The sequence below is a fragment of the Scyliorhinus torazame genome, chromosome 6, assembly GCF_047496885.1.
Source record: "Scyliorhinus torazame isolate Kashiwa2021f chromosome 6, sScyTor2.1, whole genome shotgun sequence".
In the NCBI taxonomy this organism is placed as follows: Eukaryota; Metazoa; Chordata; class Chondrichthyes; order Carcharhiniformes; family Scyliorhinidae; genus Scyliorhinus; species Scyliorhinus torazame.
Genome location: NC_092712.1, coordinates 17,509,116 through 17,521,246, shown reverse-complemented (window position 1 = coordinate 17,521,246; position 12,131 = coordinate 17,509,116).

Genomic DNA, 12,131 nt, shown 5'->3' with positions numbered 1-12,131 from the left:
CGAGAAAAAGAGAGACTGAGAGCGGAGCTCGGAGGGTAAAGGATTGAGAAAGAGCGAGACAGAGAGCGGAGCTGGGAGGATAAAGGAGTGAGAGAAAGAGAGAGACTGAGAGCAGAGCTGGGAGGATAAAAGAGCGAGAGAAACAGAGACTGAGAGCGGAGCTGGGAGGATACAGGAGAGCGAGAAAGAGCGAGACTGAGAGCAGAGCTGGGAGGATAAAAGAGCGAGAGAAAGAGAGAGACTGAGAGCGGAGCTGGGAGGATAAAGGAGAGCGAGAAAGAGCGAGACTGAGAGCGGAGCTGGGAGGATAAAGGAGCGAGAAAGAGCAAGACTGAGAGCAGAGCTGTGAGGGTAACGGAGCGAGAAAGAGCGAGAGTGAGAGCGGAGCTGGGAGGATAAAAGAGCGAGAGAACGAGCAAGACTGAGAGCGAAGCCAGATAATAAATAAGCGAGAAAGAGCGAGAGTGAGAGTGGAGCCGGATGATAAAAGAGCGAGAAAAAGAGCGAGAGTGAGAGCGGAGCCAAATAATAAATAAGAGAGAAAGAGCGAGAGTGAGAGTGGAGCCAGACGATAAATAAGAGAGAAAGAGCGAGAGTGAGAGTGGAGCGGGATGATAAATGAACGAGAGAAAGAGCGAGAGTGAGAGAGGAGCCAGATGATAAAAGAGCGAGAGAAAGAGCGCGACTGAGTGTGGAGCCAGATGATAAAAGAGCGAGAGAAAGAGCGAGACTGAGAGCGGAGCCAGATGATAAAAGAGCGCGGGAAAGAGTGAGCCTGAGAGCGGAGCCGGATGATAAAAGAGCGAGAGAAAGAGCGGGAGTGAGAGTGGAGCCAGATAATAAATGAGCGAGAAAGAGCGAGAGAAAGAGCGAGACTGAGAGCGAAGCTGGGAGTTTAAAGGTGCGAGAAAGAGCAAGACTGAGAGCGGAGCTGGAAGGATAAAAGAGAGAGAAAGAGCGAGACTGAGAGCGGAGCTGGGAGGGTTAAGGTGCGAGAAAGACAGAGACTGAGAGCAGAGCTGGGAGGATAACAGAGAGAGAAAGAGCAAGACAGAGAGCGGAGCTGGGAGGATAAAAGAGAGAGAAAGAGTGGGACTGAGAGCGGAGCTGGGAGGATAAAGAAGAGCGAGACTGAGAGCGGAGCTGGGAGGATAAAGGAGAGCGAGAAAGAGCGAGACTGAGAGCGGAGCTGGGAGGATAAAGGAGAGCGAGAAAGAGCGAGACTGAGAGCGGAGCTGGGAGGATAAAGGAGCGAGAAAGAGCGAGACTGGGAGCGGAGCTGGGAGGGTAACGGAGAGCGAGAAAGAGCGAGACTGAGAGCGGAGCTGGGAGGATAAAGGAGCGAGGGAAAGAGAGAGACTGAGAGCGGTGCTGGGAGGATAAAATAGCTAGAGAAAGAGTGAGACTGAGAGCGGAGCTGGGAGGATAAAGGAGCGAGAAAGAGTGAGACTGAGAGCGGAGCTGGGAGGATATGGGAGCGAGAATAAGAGAGACTGAGAGCGGAGCTGTGAGTGTAAAGGATTGAGAAAGAGCGAGACAGAGAGCGGAGCTGGCAGGATAAAGGAGCGATAGAAAGAGAGAGACTGAGAGCGGGGCTGGGAGGATAAAAGAGAGAGAAAGAGCGAGACAGAGAGCGGAGCTGGGAGGATAAAAGAGAGAGAAAGAGTGGGACTGAGAGCGGAGCTGGGAGGATAAAGAAGAGCGTGACTGAGAGCGGAGCTGGGAGGATAAAGGAGAGCGAGAAAGAGCGAGACTGAGAGCGGAGTTGGGAGGATCAAGGAGAGCGAGAAAGAGCGAGACTGAGAGCGGAGCTGGGAGGGTAAATGTGCGAGAAAGACAGAGACTGAGAGCGGAGCTGGGAGGATAAAAGAGAGAGAAAGAGCAAGACAGAGAGCGGAGCTGGGAGGATAAAAGAGAGAGAAAGAGTGGGATTGAGAGCGGGGCTGGGAGGATAAAGAAGAGCGAGAAAGAGCGAGACTGAGAGCGGAGCTGGGAGGATAAAGGAGAGCGAGAAAGAGCGAGACTGAGAGCGGAGCTGGGAGGATAAAGGAGAGCGAGAAAGAGCGAGACTGAGAGCGGAGCTGGGAGGATAAAGGAATGAGAAAGAGCAAGACTGAGAGCAGAGCTGTGAGAGTAACGGAGCGAGACTGAGAGCGGAGCTGCGAGGATAAAAGAGCGAGAGAAAGAGCAATACTGAGAGCGAAGCCAGATAATAAATAAGCGAGAAAGAGTGAGAGTGGAGCCAGATAATAAAAGAGCAAGAAAAAGCGAGAGTGAGAGTGGAGCCGGATGATAAAAGAGCGAGAAAAAGAGCGAGACTGAGAGCGGAGCCAGATAATAAATAAGCGAGAAAGAGCGAGAGTGAGAGTGGAGCCGGATGATAAATAAGCGAGAGAAAGAGCGAGACTGAGAGCGGAGCCGGATGATAAATAAGCGAGAAAGAGCGACAGTGAGAGTGGAGCCAGATGATAAAAGAGCGAGAGAAGGAGAGAGACTGAGAGCGGAGCCAGATAATAAAAGAGCGCAGGAAAGAGCGAGACTGAGAGCGGAGCCGGATGATAAAAGAGCGAGAGAAAGTGCGAGACTGAGAGCGGAGCCGGATGATAAAAGAGCGAGAGAAAGAGCGAGATGTAGATGAAGTAGAGAAGTGTGAGGTAATTCACTTTGGAAGGAATAACAGGAATGCGGAATATTTGGCTAATGGTAAAGTTCTTGGAAGTGTGGATGAGCAGGGGGAGCTAGGTGTCCATGTACATAGATCCCTGAAAGTTGCCACCCAGGTTGATAGGGTTGTGAAGAAGGCCTATGGAGTGTTGGCCTTTATTGGTAGAGGGATTGAGTTCCGGAGTCATGAGGTCATGTTGCAGCTGTACAAAACTCTGGTACGGCCTCATTTGGAGTATTGCGTACAGTTCTGGTCACCGCATTATCGGAAGGACGTGGAGGCTTTGGAGAGGGTGCAGAGGAGATTTACCAGGATGTTGCCTGGTATGGAGGGAAAATCTTATGAGGAAAGGCTGATGGACTTGAGGTTATTTTCGTTGGAGAGAAGAAGGTTGAGAGGAGACTTAATAGAGGCATACAAAATGATCAGGGGGTTAGATAGGGTGGACAGTGAGAGCCTTCTCCCGCGGATGGAAATGGCTGGCACGAGGGCACATAGCTTTAAACTGAGGGGTAATAGATATAGGACAGAGGTCAGAGGTAGGTTCTTTACACAAAGAGTGGTGAGGCCGTGGAATGCCCTACCTGCCACAGTAGTGAACTCGCCAACATTGAGGGCATTTAAAAGTTTATTGGATAAACATATGGATGATAATGGCATAGTGTAGGTTAGATGGCTTTTGTTTCGGTGCAACATCGTGGGCCGAAGGGCCTGTACTGCGCTGTATCGTTCTATATTCTATGTTCTAAAGAGTGAGACCGAGAGCGGAGCTGGGAGGATAAAGAGCGAGAACGAGTGAGACTGAGAGCGAGCTGAGAGGATAAAGGAGCGAGAAAGAGCGAGACTGAGAGCGGCGCTGGGAGGGTAAAGGAGCGAGACTGAGAGCGGCACTGGGAGGATAAAGGAGCGAGAAAGACAGAGACTGAGAGCGGAGCTGGGAGGATAAAGGAGAGCGAGAAAGAGCGAGGCTGAGAGCGGAGCTGGGAGGATAAAGGAGAGCGAGAAAGAGCGAGACTGAGAGCGGAGCTGGTAGGGTAAAGGAGCAAGAAAGACAGAGACTGAGAGCAGAGCTGGGAGGATAAAGGAGCGAGAGAAAGAGCGAGACTGAGAGCGGAGCTGGGAGGATAAAGGAGAGCGAGAAAGAGCGAGACTGAGAGCGGAGCTGGGAGGATAAAGGAGAGCGAGAAAGAGCGAGACTGAGAGCGGAGCTGGGAGGATAAAGGAGCGAGAGAAAGAGCGCACTGAGAGCGGAGCTGGGAGGATAAAGGAGAGAGAGAAAGAGCGAGTCTGAGAGCGGAGCTGGGAGGATAAAGGAGCGAGAGAAAGAGCGAGACTGAGAGCGGAGCTGGGAGGATAAAGGAGCGAGGGAAAGAGAGAGACTGAGAGCGGAGCTGGGAGGATAAAGGAGAGCGAGAAAGAGCGAGACTGAGAACGTAGCTGGGAGGATAAAGGAGCGAGAAAGAGCGAGACTGAGAGCGGAGCTGGGTGGGTAAATGAGCGAGGGAAAGAGAGAGACTGATAGCGGTGCTGGGAGGATAAAGGAGCGAGGGAAAGAGAGAGACTGAGAGCGTAGCTGGGAGGATAAAGGAGAACGAGAAAGAGCGAGACTGAGAGCGGAGCTGGGAGGGTAAAGGAGTGAGAGAAAGAGCGAGACTGAGAGCGGAGCTGGGAGGATAAAGGAGCGAGAAAGAGCAAGACTGAGAGCGGAGCTGGGAGGATATACGAACTGGAGAAAAAGTGAGACTGAGAGCGGAGCTGGGAGGATAAAGGAGAGCGAGAAAGTGCGAGACTGAGAGTGGAACTGGGAGGATAATGGAGCGAGAAAGAGCGAGACTGAGAGCGGAGCTGGGAGGATAAAGGAGAGCGAGAAAGAGCGAGACTGAGAGCGGAGCTGGTAGGGTAAAGGAGCAAGAAAGACAGAGACTGAGAGCAGAGCTGGGAGGATAAAGGAGCGAGAGAAAGAGCGAGACTGAGAGCGGAGCTGGGAGGATAAAGGAGAGCGAGAAAGAGCGAGACTGAGAGCGGAGCTGGGAGGATAAAGGAGAGCGAGAAAGAGCGAGACTGAGAGCGGAGCTGGGAGGGTTAAGGTGCGAGAAAGACAGAGACTGAGAGCAGAGCTGGGAGGATAACAGAGAGAGAAAGAGCAAGACAGAGAGCGGAGCTGGGAGGATAAAAGAGAGAGAAAGAGTGGGACTGAGAGCGGAGCTGGGAGGATAAAGAAGAGCGAGACTGAGAGCGGAGCTGGGAGGATAAAGGAGAGCGAGAAAGAGCGAGACTGAGAGCGGAGCTGGGAGGATAAAGGAGAGAGAGAAAGAGCGGGAGTGAGAGTGGAGCCAGATAATAAATGAGCGAGAAAGAGCGAGAGAAAGAGCGAGACTGAGAGCGAAGCTGGGAGTTTAAAGGTGCGAGAAAGAGCAAGACTGAGAGCGGAGCTGGAAGGATAAAAGAGAGAGAAAGAGCGAGACTGAGAGCGGAGCTGGGAGGGTTAAGGTGCGAGAAAGACAGAGACTGAGAGCAGAGCTGGGAGGATAACAGAGAGAGAAAGAGCAAGACAGAGAGTGGAGCTGGGAGGATAAAAGAGAGAGAAAGAGTGGGACTGAGAGCGGAGCTGGGAGGATAAAGAAGAGCGAGACTGAGAGCGGAGCTGGGAGGATAAAGGAGAGCGAGAAAGAGCGAGACTGAGAGCGGAGCTGGGAGGATAAAGGAGAGAGAGAAAGAGCGAGTCTGAGAGCGGAGCTGGGAGGATAAAGGAGCGAGAGAAAGAGCGAGACTGAGAGCGGAGCTGGGAGGATAAAGGAGAGCGAGAAAGAGCGAGACTGAGAGCGGAGCTGGGAGGATAAAGGAGAGCGAGAAAGAGCGAGACTGAGAACGTAGCTGGGAGGATAAAGGAGCGAGAAAGAGCGAGACTGAGAGCGGAGCTGGGTGGGTAAAGGAGCGAGGGAAAGAGAGAGACTGATAGCGGTGCTGGGAGGATAAAGGAGCGAGGGAAAGAGAGAGACTGAGAGCGTAGCTGGGAGGATAAAGGAGAACGAGAAAGAGCGAGACTGAGAGCGTAGCTGGGAGGGTAAAGGAGTGAGAGATAGAGCGAGACTGAGAGCGGAGCTGGGAGGATAAAGGAGCGAGAAAGAGCAAGACTGAGAGCGGAGCTGGGAGGATATACGAACTGGAGAAAAAGTGAGACTGAGAGCGGAGCTGGGAGGATAAAGGAGAGCGAGAAAGTGCGAGACTGAGAGTGGAACTGGGAGGATAATGGAGCGAGAATGAGTGAGACTGAGAGCGGAGCTGGGAGGATATGGGATCGAGAAAAAGAGAGACTGAGAGCGGAGCTCGGAGGGTAAAGGATTGAGAAAGAGCGAGACAGAGAGCGGAGCTGGGAGGATAAAGGAGTGAGAGAAAGAGAGAGACTGAGAGCAGAGCTGGGAGGATAAAAGAGCGAGAGAAACAGAGACTGAGAGCGGAGCTGGGAGGATACAGGAGAGCGAGAAAGAGCGAGACTGAGAGCAGAGCTGGGAGGATAAAAGAGCGAGAGAAAGAGAGAGACTGAGAGCGGAGCTGGGAGGATAAAGGAGAGCGAGAAAGAGCGAGACTGAGAGCGGAGCTGGGAGGATAAAGGAGCGAGAAAGAGCAAGACTGAGAGCAGAGCTGTGAGGGTAACGGAGCGAGAAAGAGCGAGAGTGAGAGCGGAGCTGGGAGGATAAAAGAGCGAGAGAACGAGCAAGACTGAGAGCGAAGCCAGATAATAAATAAGCGAGAAAGAGCGAGAGTGAGAGTGGAGCCGGATGATAAAAGAGCGAGAAAAAGAGCGAGAGTGAGAGCGGAGCCAAATAATAAATAAGAGAGAAAGAGCGAGAGTGAGAGTGGAGCCAGACGATAAATAAGAGAGAAAGAGCGAGAGTGAGAGTGGAGCGGGATGATAAATGAACGAGAGAAAGAGCGAGAGTGAGAGAGGAGCCAGATGATAAAAGAGCGAGAGAAAGAGCGCGACTGAGTGTGGAGCCAGATGATAAAAGAGCGAGAGAAAGAGCGAGACTGAGAGCGGAGCCAGATGATAAAAGAGCGCGGGAAAGAGTGAGCCTGAGAGCGGAGCCGGATGATAAAAGAGCGAGAGAAAGAGCGGGAGTGAGAGTGGAGCCAGATAATAAATGAGCGAGAAAGAGCGAGAGAAAGAGCGAGACTGAGAGCGAAGCTGGGAGTTTAAAGGTGCGAGAAAGAGCAAGACTGAGAGCGGAGCTGGAAGGATAAAAGAGAGAGAAAGAGCGAGACTGAGAGCGGAGCTGGGAGGGTTAAGGTGCGAGAAAGACAGAGACTGAGAGCAGAGCTGGGAGGATAACAGAGAGAGAAAGAGCAAGACAGAGAGCGGAGCTGGGAGGATAAAAGAGAGAGAAAGAGTGGGACTGAGAGCGGAGCTGGGAGGATAAAGAAGAGCGAGACTGAGAGCGGAGCTGGGAGGATAAAGGAGAGCGAGAAAGAGCGAGACTGAGAGCGGAGCTGGGAGGATAAAGGAGAGCGAGAAAGAGCGAGACTGAGAGCGGAGCTGGGAGGATAAAGGAGCGAGAAAGAGCGAGACTGGGAGCGGAGCTGGGAGGGTAACGGAGAGCGAGAAAGAGCGAGACTGAGAGCGGAGCTGGGAGGATAAAGGAGCGAGGGAAAGAGAGAGACTGAGAGCGGTGCTGGGAGGATAAAATAGCTAGAGAAAGAGTGAGACTGAGAGCGGAGCTGGGAGGATAAAGGAGCGAGAAAGAGTGAGACTGAGAGCGGAGCTGGGAGGATATGGGAGCGAGAATAAGAGAGACTGAGAGCGGAGCTGTGAGTGTAAAGGATTGAGAAAGAGCGAGACAGAGAGCGGAGCTGGCAGGATAAAGGAGCGATAGAAAGAGAGAGACTGAGAGCGGGGCTGGGAGGATAAAAGAGAGAGAAAGAGCGAGACAGAGAGCGGAGCTGGGAGGATAAAAGAGAGAGAAAGAGTGGGACTGAGAGCGGAGCTGGGAGGATAAAGAAGAGCGTGACTGAGAGCGGAGCTGGGAGGATAAAGGAGAGCGAGAAAGAGCGAGACTGAGAGCGGAGCTGGGAGGATAAAGGAGAGCGAGAAAGAGCGAGACTGAGAGCGGAGCTGGGAGGATAAAGGAGCGAGAAAGAGCGAGACTGAGAGCGGAGCTGGGAGGGTAACGGAGAGCGAGACTGAAAGCGGAGCTGGGAGGATAAAGGAGAGCGAGAAAGAGCGAGACTGAGAGCGGAGCTGGGAGGATAAAGGAGCGAGAAAGAGCGAGACTGAGAGCGGAGCTGGGAGGATAAAGAAGAGCGAGACTGAGAGCGGAGCTGGGAGGATAAAGGAGAGCGAGAAAGAGCGAGACTGAGAGCGGAGCTGGGAGGATAAAGGAGCGAGAAAGAGTGAGACTGACAGCGGTGCTGGGAGGATATGGGAGCGAGAATAAGAGAGACTGAGAGCGGAGCTGGGAGGGTAAAGGATTGAGAAAGAGCGAGACAGAGAGCGGAGCTGGCAGGATAAAGGAGCGACAGAAAGAGAGAGACTGAGAGCAGAGCTGGGAGGATAAAGGAGAGCGAGAAAGAGCGAGACTGAGAGTGGAGCTGGGAGGATAAAGGAGTGAGAAAGAGCAAGACTGAGAGCAGAGCTGTGAGAGTAACGGAGCGAGACTGAGAGCGGAGCTGCGAGGATAAAAGAGCGAGAGAAAGAGCAAGACTGACAGCGAAGCCAGATAATAAATAAGCGAGAAAGAGTGAGAGTGGAGCCAGATAATAAAAGAGCGAGAAACAGCGAGAGTGAGAGTGGAGCCGGATGATAAAAGAGCGAGAAAGAGCGAGACTGAGAGCGGAGCCAAATAATAAATAAGACAGAAAGAGCGAGAGTGAGAGTGGAGCCGGATGATAAATGAACGAGAGAAAGAGCGAGAGTGAGAGCGGAGCCAGATAATAAAAGAGCGAGAGAAAGAGCGAGACTGAGAGCGGAGCCGGATGATAAAAGAGCGAGAGAAAGAGCGAGTCTGAGATCGGAGCCGGATGATAAATAAGCGAGAAAGAGCGACAGTGAGAGTGGAGCCAGATGATAAAAGAGCGAGAGAAGGAGAGAGACTGAGAGCGGAGCCAGATAATAAAAGAGCGCGGGAAAGTGCGAGACTGAGAGCGGAGCCGGATGATAAAAGAGCGAGAGAAAGAGCGAGACTGAGAGCGGAGCCGGATGATAAAAGAGCGAGAGAAAGAGCGAGACTGAGAGCGGAGCCGGATGATAAAAGAGCGAGAAAGAGCGAGACTGAGAGCGGAGCTGGGAGGATAAAGGAGAGCGAGAAAGAGCGAGGCTGAGAGCGGAGGTGGGAGGATAAAGGAGAGCGAGAAAGAGCGAGACTGAGAGCGGAGCTGGGAGGATAAAGGAGCGAGAGAAAGAGCGAGACTGAGAGCGGAGCTGGGAGGATAAAGGAGAGCGAGAAAGAGCGAGACTGAGAGCGGAGGTGGGAGGATAAAGGAGAGCGAGAAAGAGCGAGACTGAGAGCGGAGCTGGGAGGATAAAGGAGCGAGAGAAAGAGCGAGACTGAGAGCGGAGCTGGGAGGATAAAGGAGCGAGAAAGAGCGAGACTGAGAGCGGAGCTGGGAGGATAAAGGAGCGAGAGAAAGAGCGAGACTGAGAGCGGAGCTGGGAGGGTAAAAGAGCGTGAAAGAACGAAACTGAGAGTGGGGCCGGGAGGATAAAAGAGCGACAGAAGAAAACGCGGGGAAAACCCCATCCAAACACTGCCCCATTCCCCTCACCCACAACCCCCATAACATACTGCAATCCATTAACTCGAGTCCAGCTTCTCATTCTTGATGAAAGTCCACGCCTCATCCGGCGTATCAAAATAATGGTGTCGGTCCTGGCATGTGAGCCACAGCCTCGCCGGCTGTAACAGCCCGAGCTTCACCCCCTTCCCGTGGAGGACCGCCTTGGCCCGATTGAATCCCGCACGCTTCTTGGCCAGCTCTGCACACCAGTCCTGGTAAATCCGGATCTCGGTGTTCTCCCAGCTGCTGCTCCGCTCCTTCTTCGCCCATCGCAAGACACACTCCCTGTCGGTGAAGCGGTGGAACCTTACCACCATAGCCCTCGGCGGCTCGTTCACCCCCGGCCTCCTTGCCAGGACTCTGTGCGCCCCATCCAGCTCCAGGGGCCGTGGGAAAGCCCCCGCGCCCATCAGCGTACCCAGCATAGTGGTCACATACGCCCCAGAATCCGACCCCTCCACGCCTTCAGGGAGACCCAGAATCCGCAAGTTCTGCCTCCTTGACCTATTCTCCAGGTCCTCCAGCTTCTCCTGCCATTTTTTGTGCAGCGCCTCCACTCTAACCGCCAGGCCCAAAATCTCATCCTCGTTTTCAGAGGCCTTCTGCTGCACCTCCTTGATCGCCGTCCCCTGCATCTTCTGGGCCTCCACCAGCCTTTCAATCGACGCCTTCATAGGGGCCAACATCTCCGCCTTTAACTCCGCCAAGCAGCTTCTCAAAAACTCCTGCTGCTCCCGTGACCACTGGGCCCACGCTGCCTGATCCCCGCCCGCTGCTATCTTGTTTTATCGCGCCCGTTCTCCTCTCTTCTCTAAAGCCACTTTATTGACCGCTCCGCTCCTGGTCAGAGGGTATGTAGCATGTGTCACAGTGGTCAGCACGGCTGCCTCACGGCGCTTGGGACCCGGGTTTGATTCTAGTCTTGGGTCACTGTCTGTGCGGAGTCTGCACGTTCTCCCCGTGTCTGCGTGGGTTCCCTCCGGGTGCTCCGGTTTCCTCCCACAGTTCAAAGATGTGCATGTTTACACTGTTAAAATTGCCTTCAGTGTCCACAGGTATGTAGGTTAGGTTAGGAGGTTGCAGGGAGGGGCGAGCGAGTAGACCTGGTTAAGATGTTCTTTCGGAGGGTCGGTGCAGATTCGATGGGCCAACTGGCCTCCGTCTGCACTGTACGGATTCTATGATTGACTCATAGTCACATTGTGATTGATTGACAGGAAATTGGCTTGAAATCAGCATAGAAGGAGCTGAGGTTAGGCGTATTTGTTGAGTCCAGCCGAGGTGGAGATTGCCATTCCACACGGATTTGAGCGAAACAGCTGAGATCCGGTCAATGAGATTCCGGGCAGGATTCTCCGGCTGTTTAGTGGCGCCGGGACTCTCCAGTCCCGCCGGCAGCGCACCCCCCACCCAGGGGGGGTCCCGGAAATGTGGCTGGTTTCAATGGGAATCCCATTGACAAGCGACAGGCGTAGGGAATGCCGGTGCTAGGGAACGGCACGCAGGAATCTCCGACCTCTCCAGCAGTGGGGCGGACCCGCAACGAAGAAATCCCCACATGCGGCTGAGGGGGTGAGCATGGAACAGAGGCCATTCCAAAATTCGGCGCCGCTGGTCCGCGCGGCCCACAAGCAGCAGCTAGCCAACTGAGACACTTAACTGCCTCTTAAATCCCGTGGGGATTTTCCAGTCCGCTTCCTGGTGCCGTCCGGTGCACTCATGAGCTCACCATAAGTGATCGGCACCCCCAGGCCCAATCGCAGGCACAGGAAACCTGACACATGGGCACGTTGGCACTGCCAACCTGACACCCTGACGGTGCCCGTGCCAGCCTGGGTGGCACTACCAGTGTGCCAGGCTGGCAGTGCCAATGTGCACAGGTGGCATCAGGCATGCCAGGGTACCACCCTGCCCAGAGTCCGACCACTGGGGTTCCTCCAATCGCCTGAGTGACCCCCCCCCCAAAGTGCTGTTACGCCTGGACCACGTTTGTGGAAGACATGGTAAACGTCACCGCGGTGGCGTCTCCGAGGCGTGGGCGTTCGATCCCGCATCATGGGTAACTCTTGGTGCCTTTTATATGGCTCTGCTGTAACTATGGCAATCAGTGAGGTTGCCCTCCTTTCTTTTGATATCTATATTCTAATGCTCAGAGTCACCAGGTATCGAATGATACCACCACAAGGTTCAACCGTCTATCGGTCAAAGAGCCAAACACCAGTTCGTTAGTTCAAGGTCAAGGGTACTTTATTTACACACAATTAGTCATGCAACATAAACACTACTAGTTAACTACACCTATCGACTAAGACAACCTGTACTTAACTGCAGGCCCCCAGCTTAGGTCAGAGGAACAGTGGCCGTTGTTCGATTCTGGATCTATTGAGTCTGTAGACGTAACTGCTGCTCAGATAGGCTCATCCGTCTGGTAGCGAGCGTTGAACTTGGACTTGCTTCTGGTGGTGCTGTGATTGGAGGTGGTCATAGCTGGGGCGCCAGGTCCAAAAGAGGCCGAACACATGGCGGACTCTCTTCCTCAGGGTAGAACCCTCAAGAGTATTGAAAGTCAGAGATCTAGGTGTACAGGTCCACAGGTCACTGAAAAGGGCAACACAGGTGGCAAAGGTAGCCAAGAAGGCATACGGCATGCTCGCCTTCATTGGCCGGGGCACTGAGTATAAGAATTGGCAAGTCA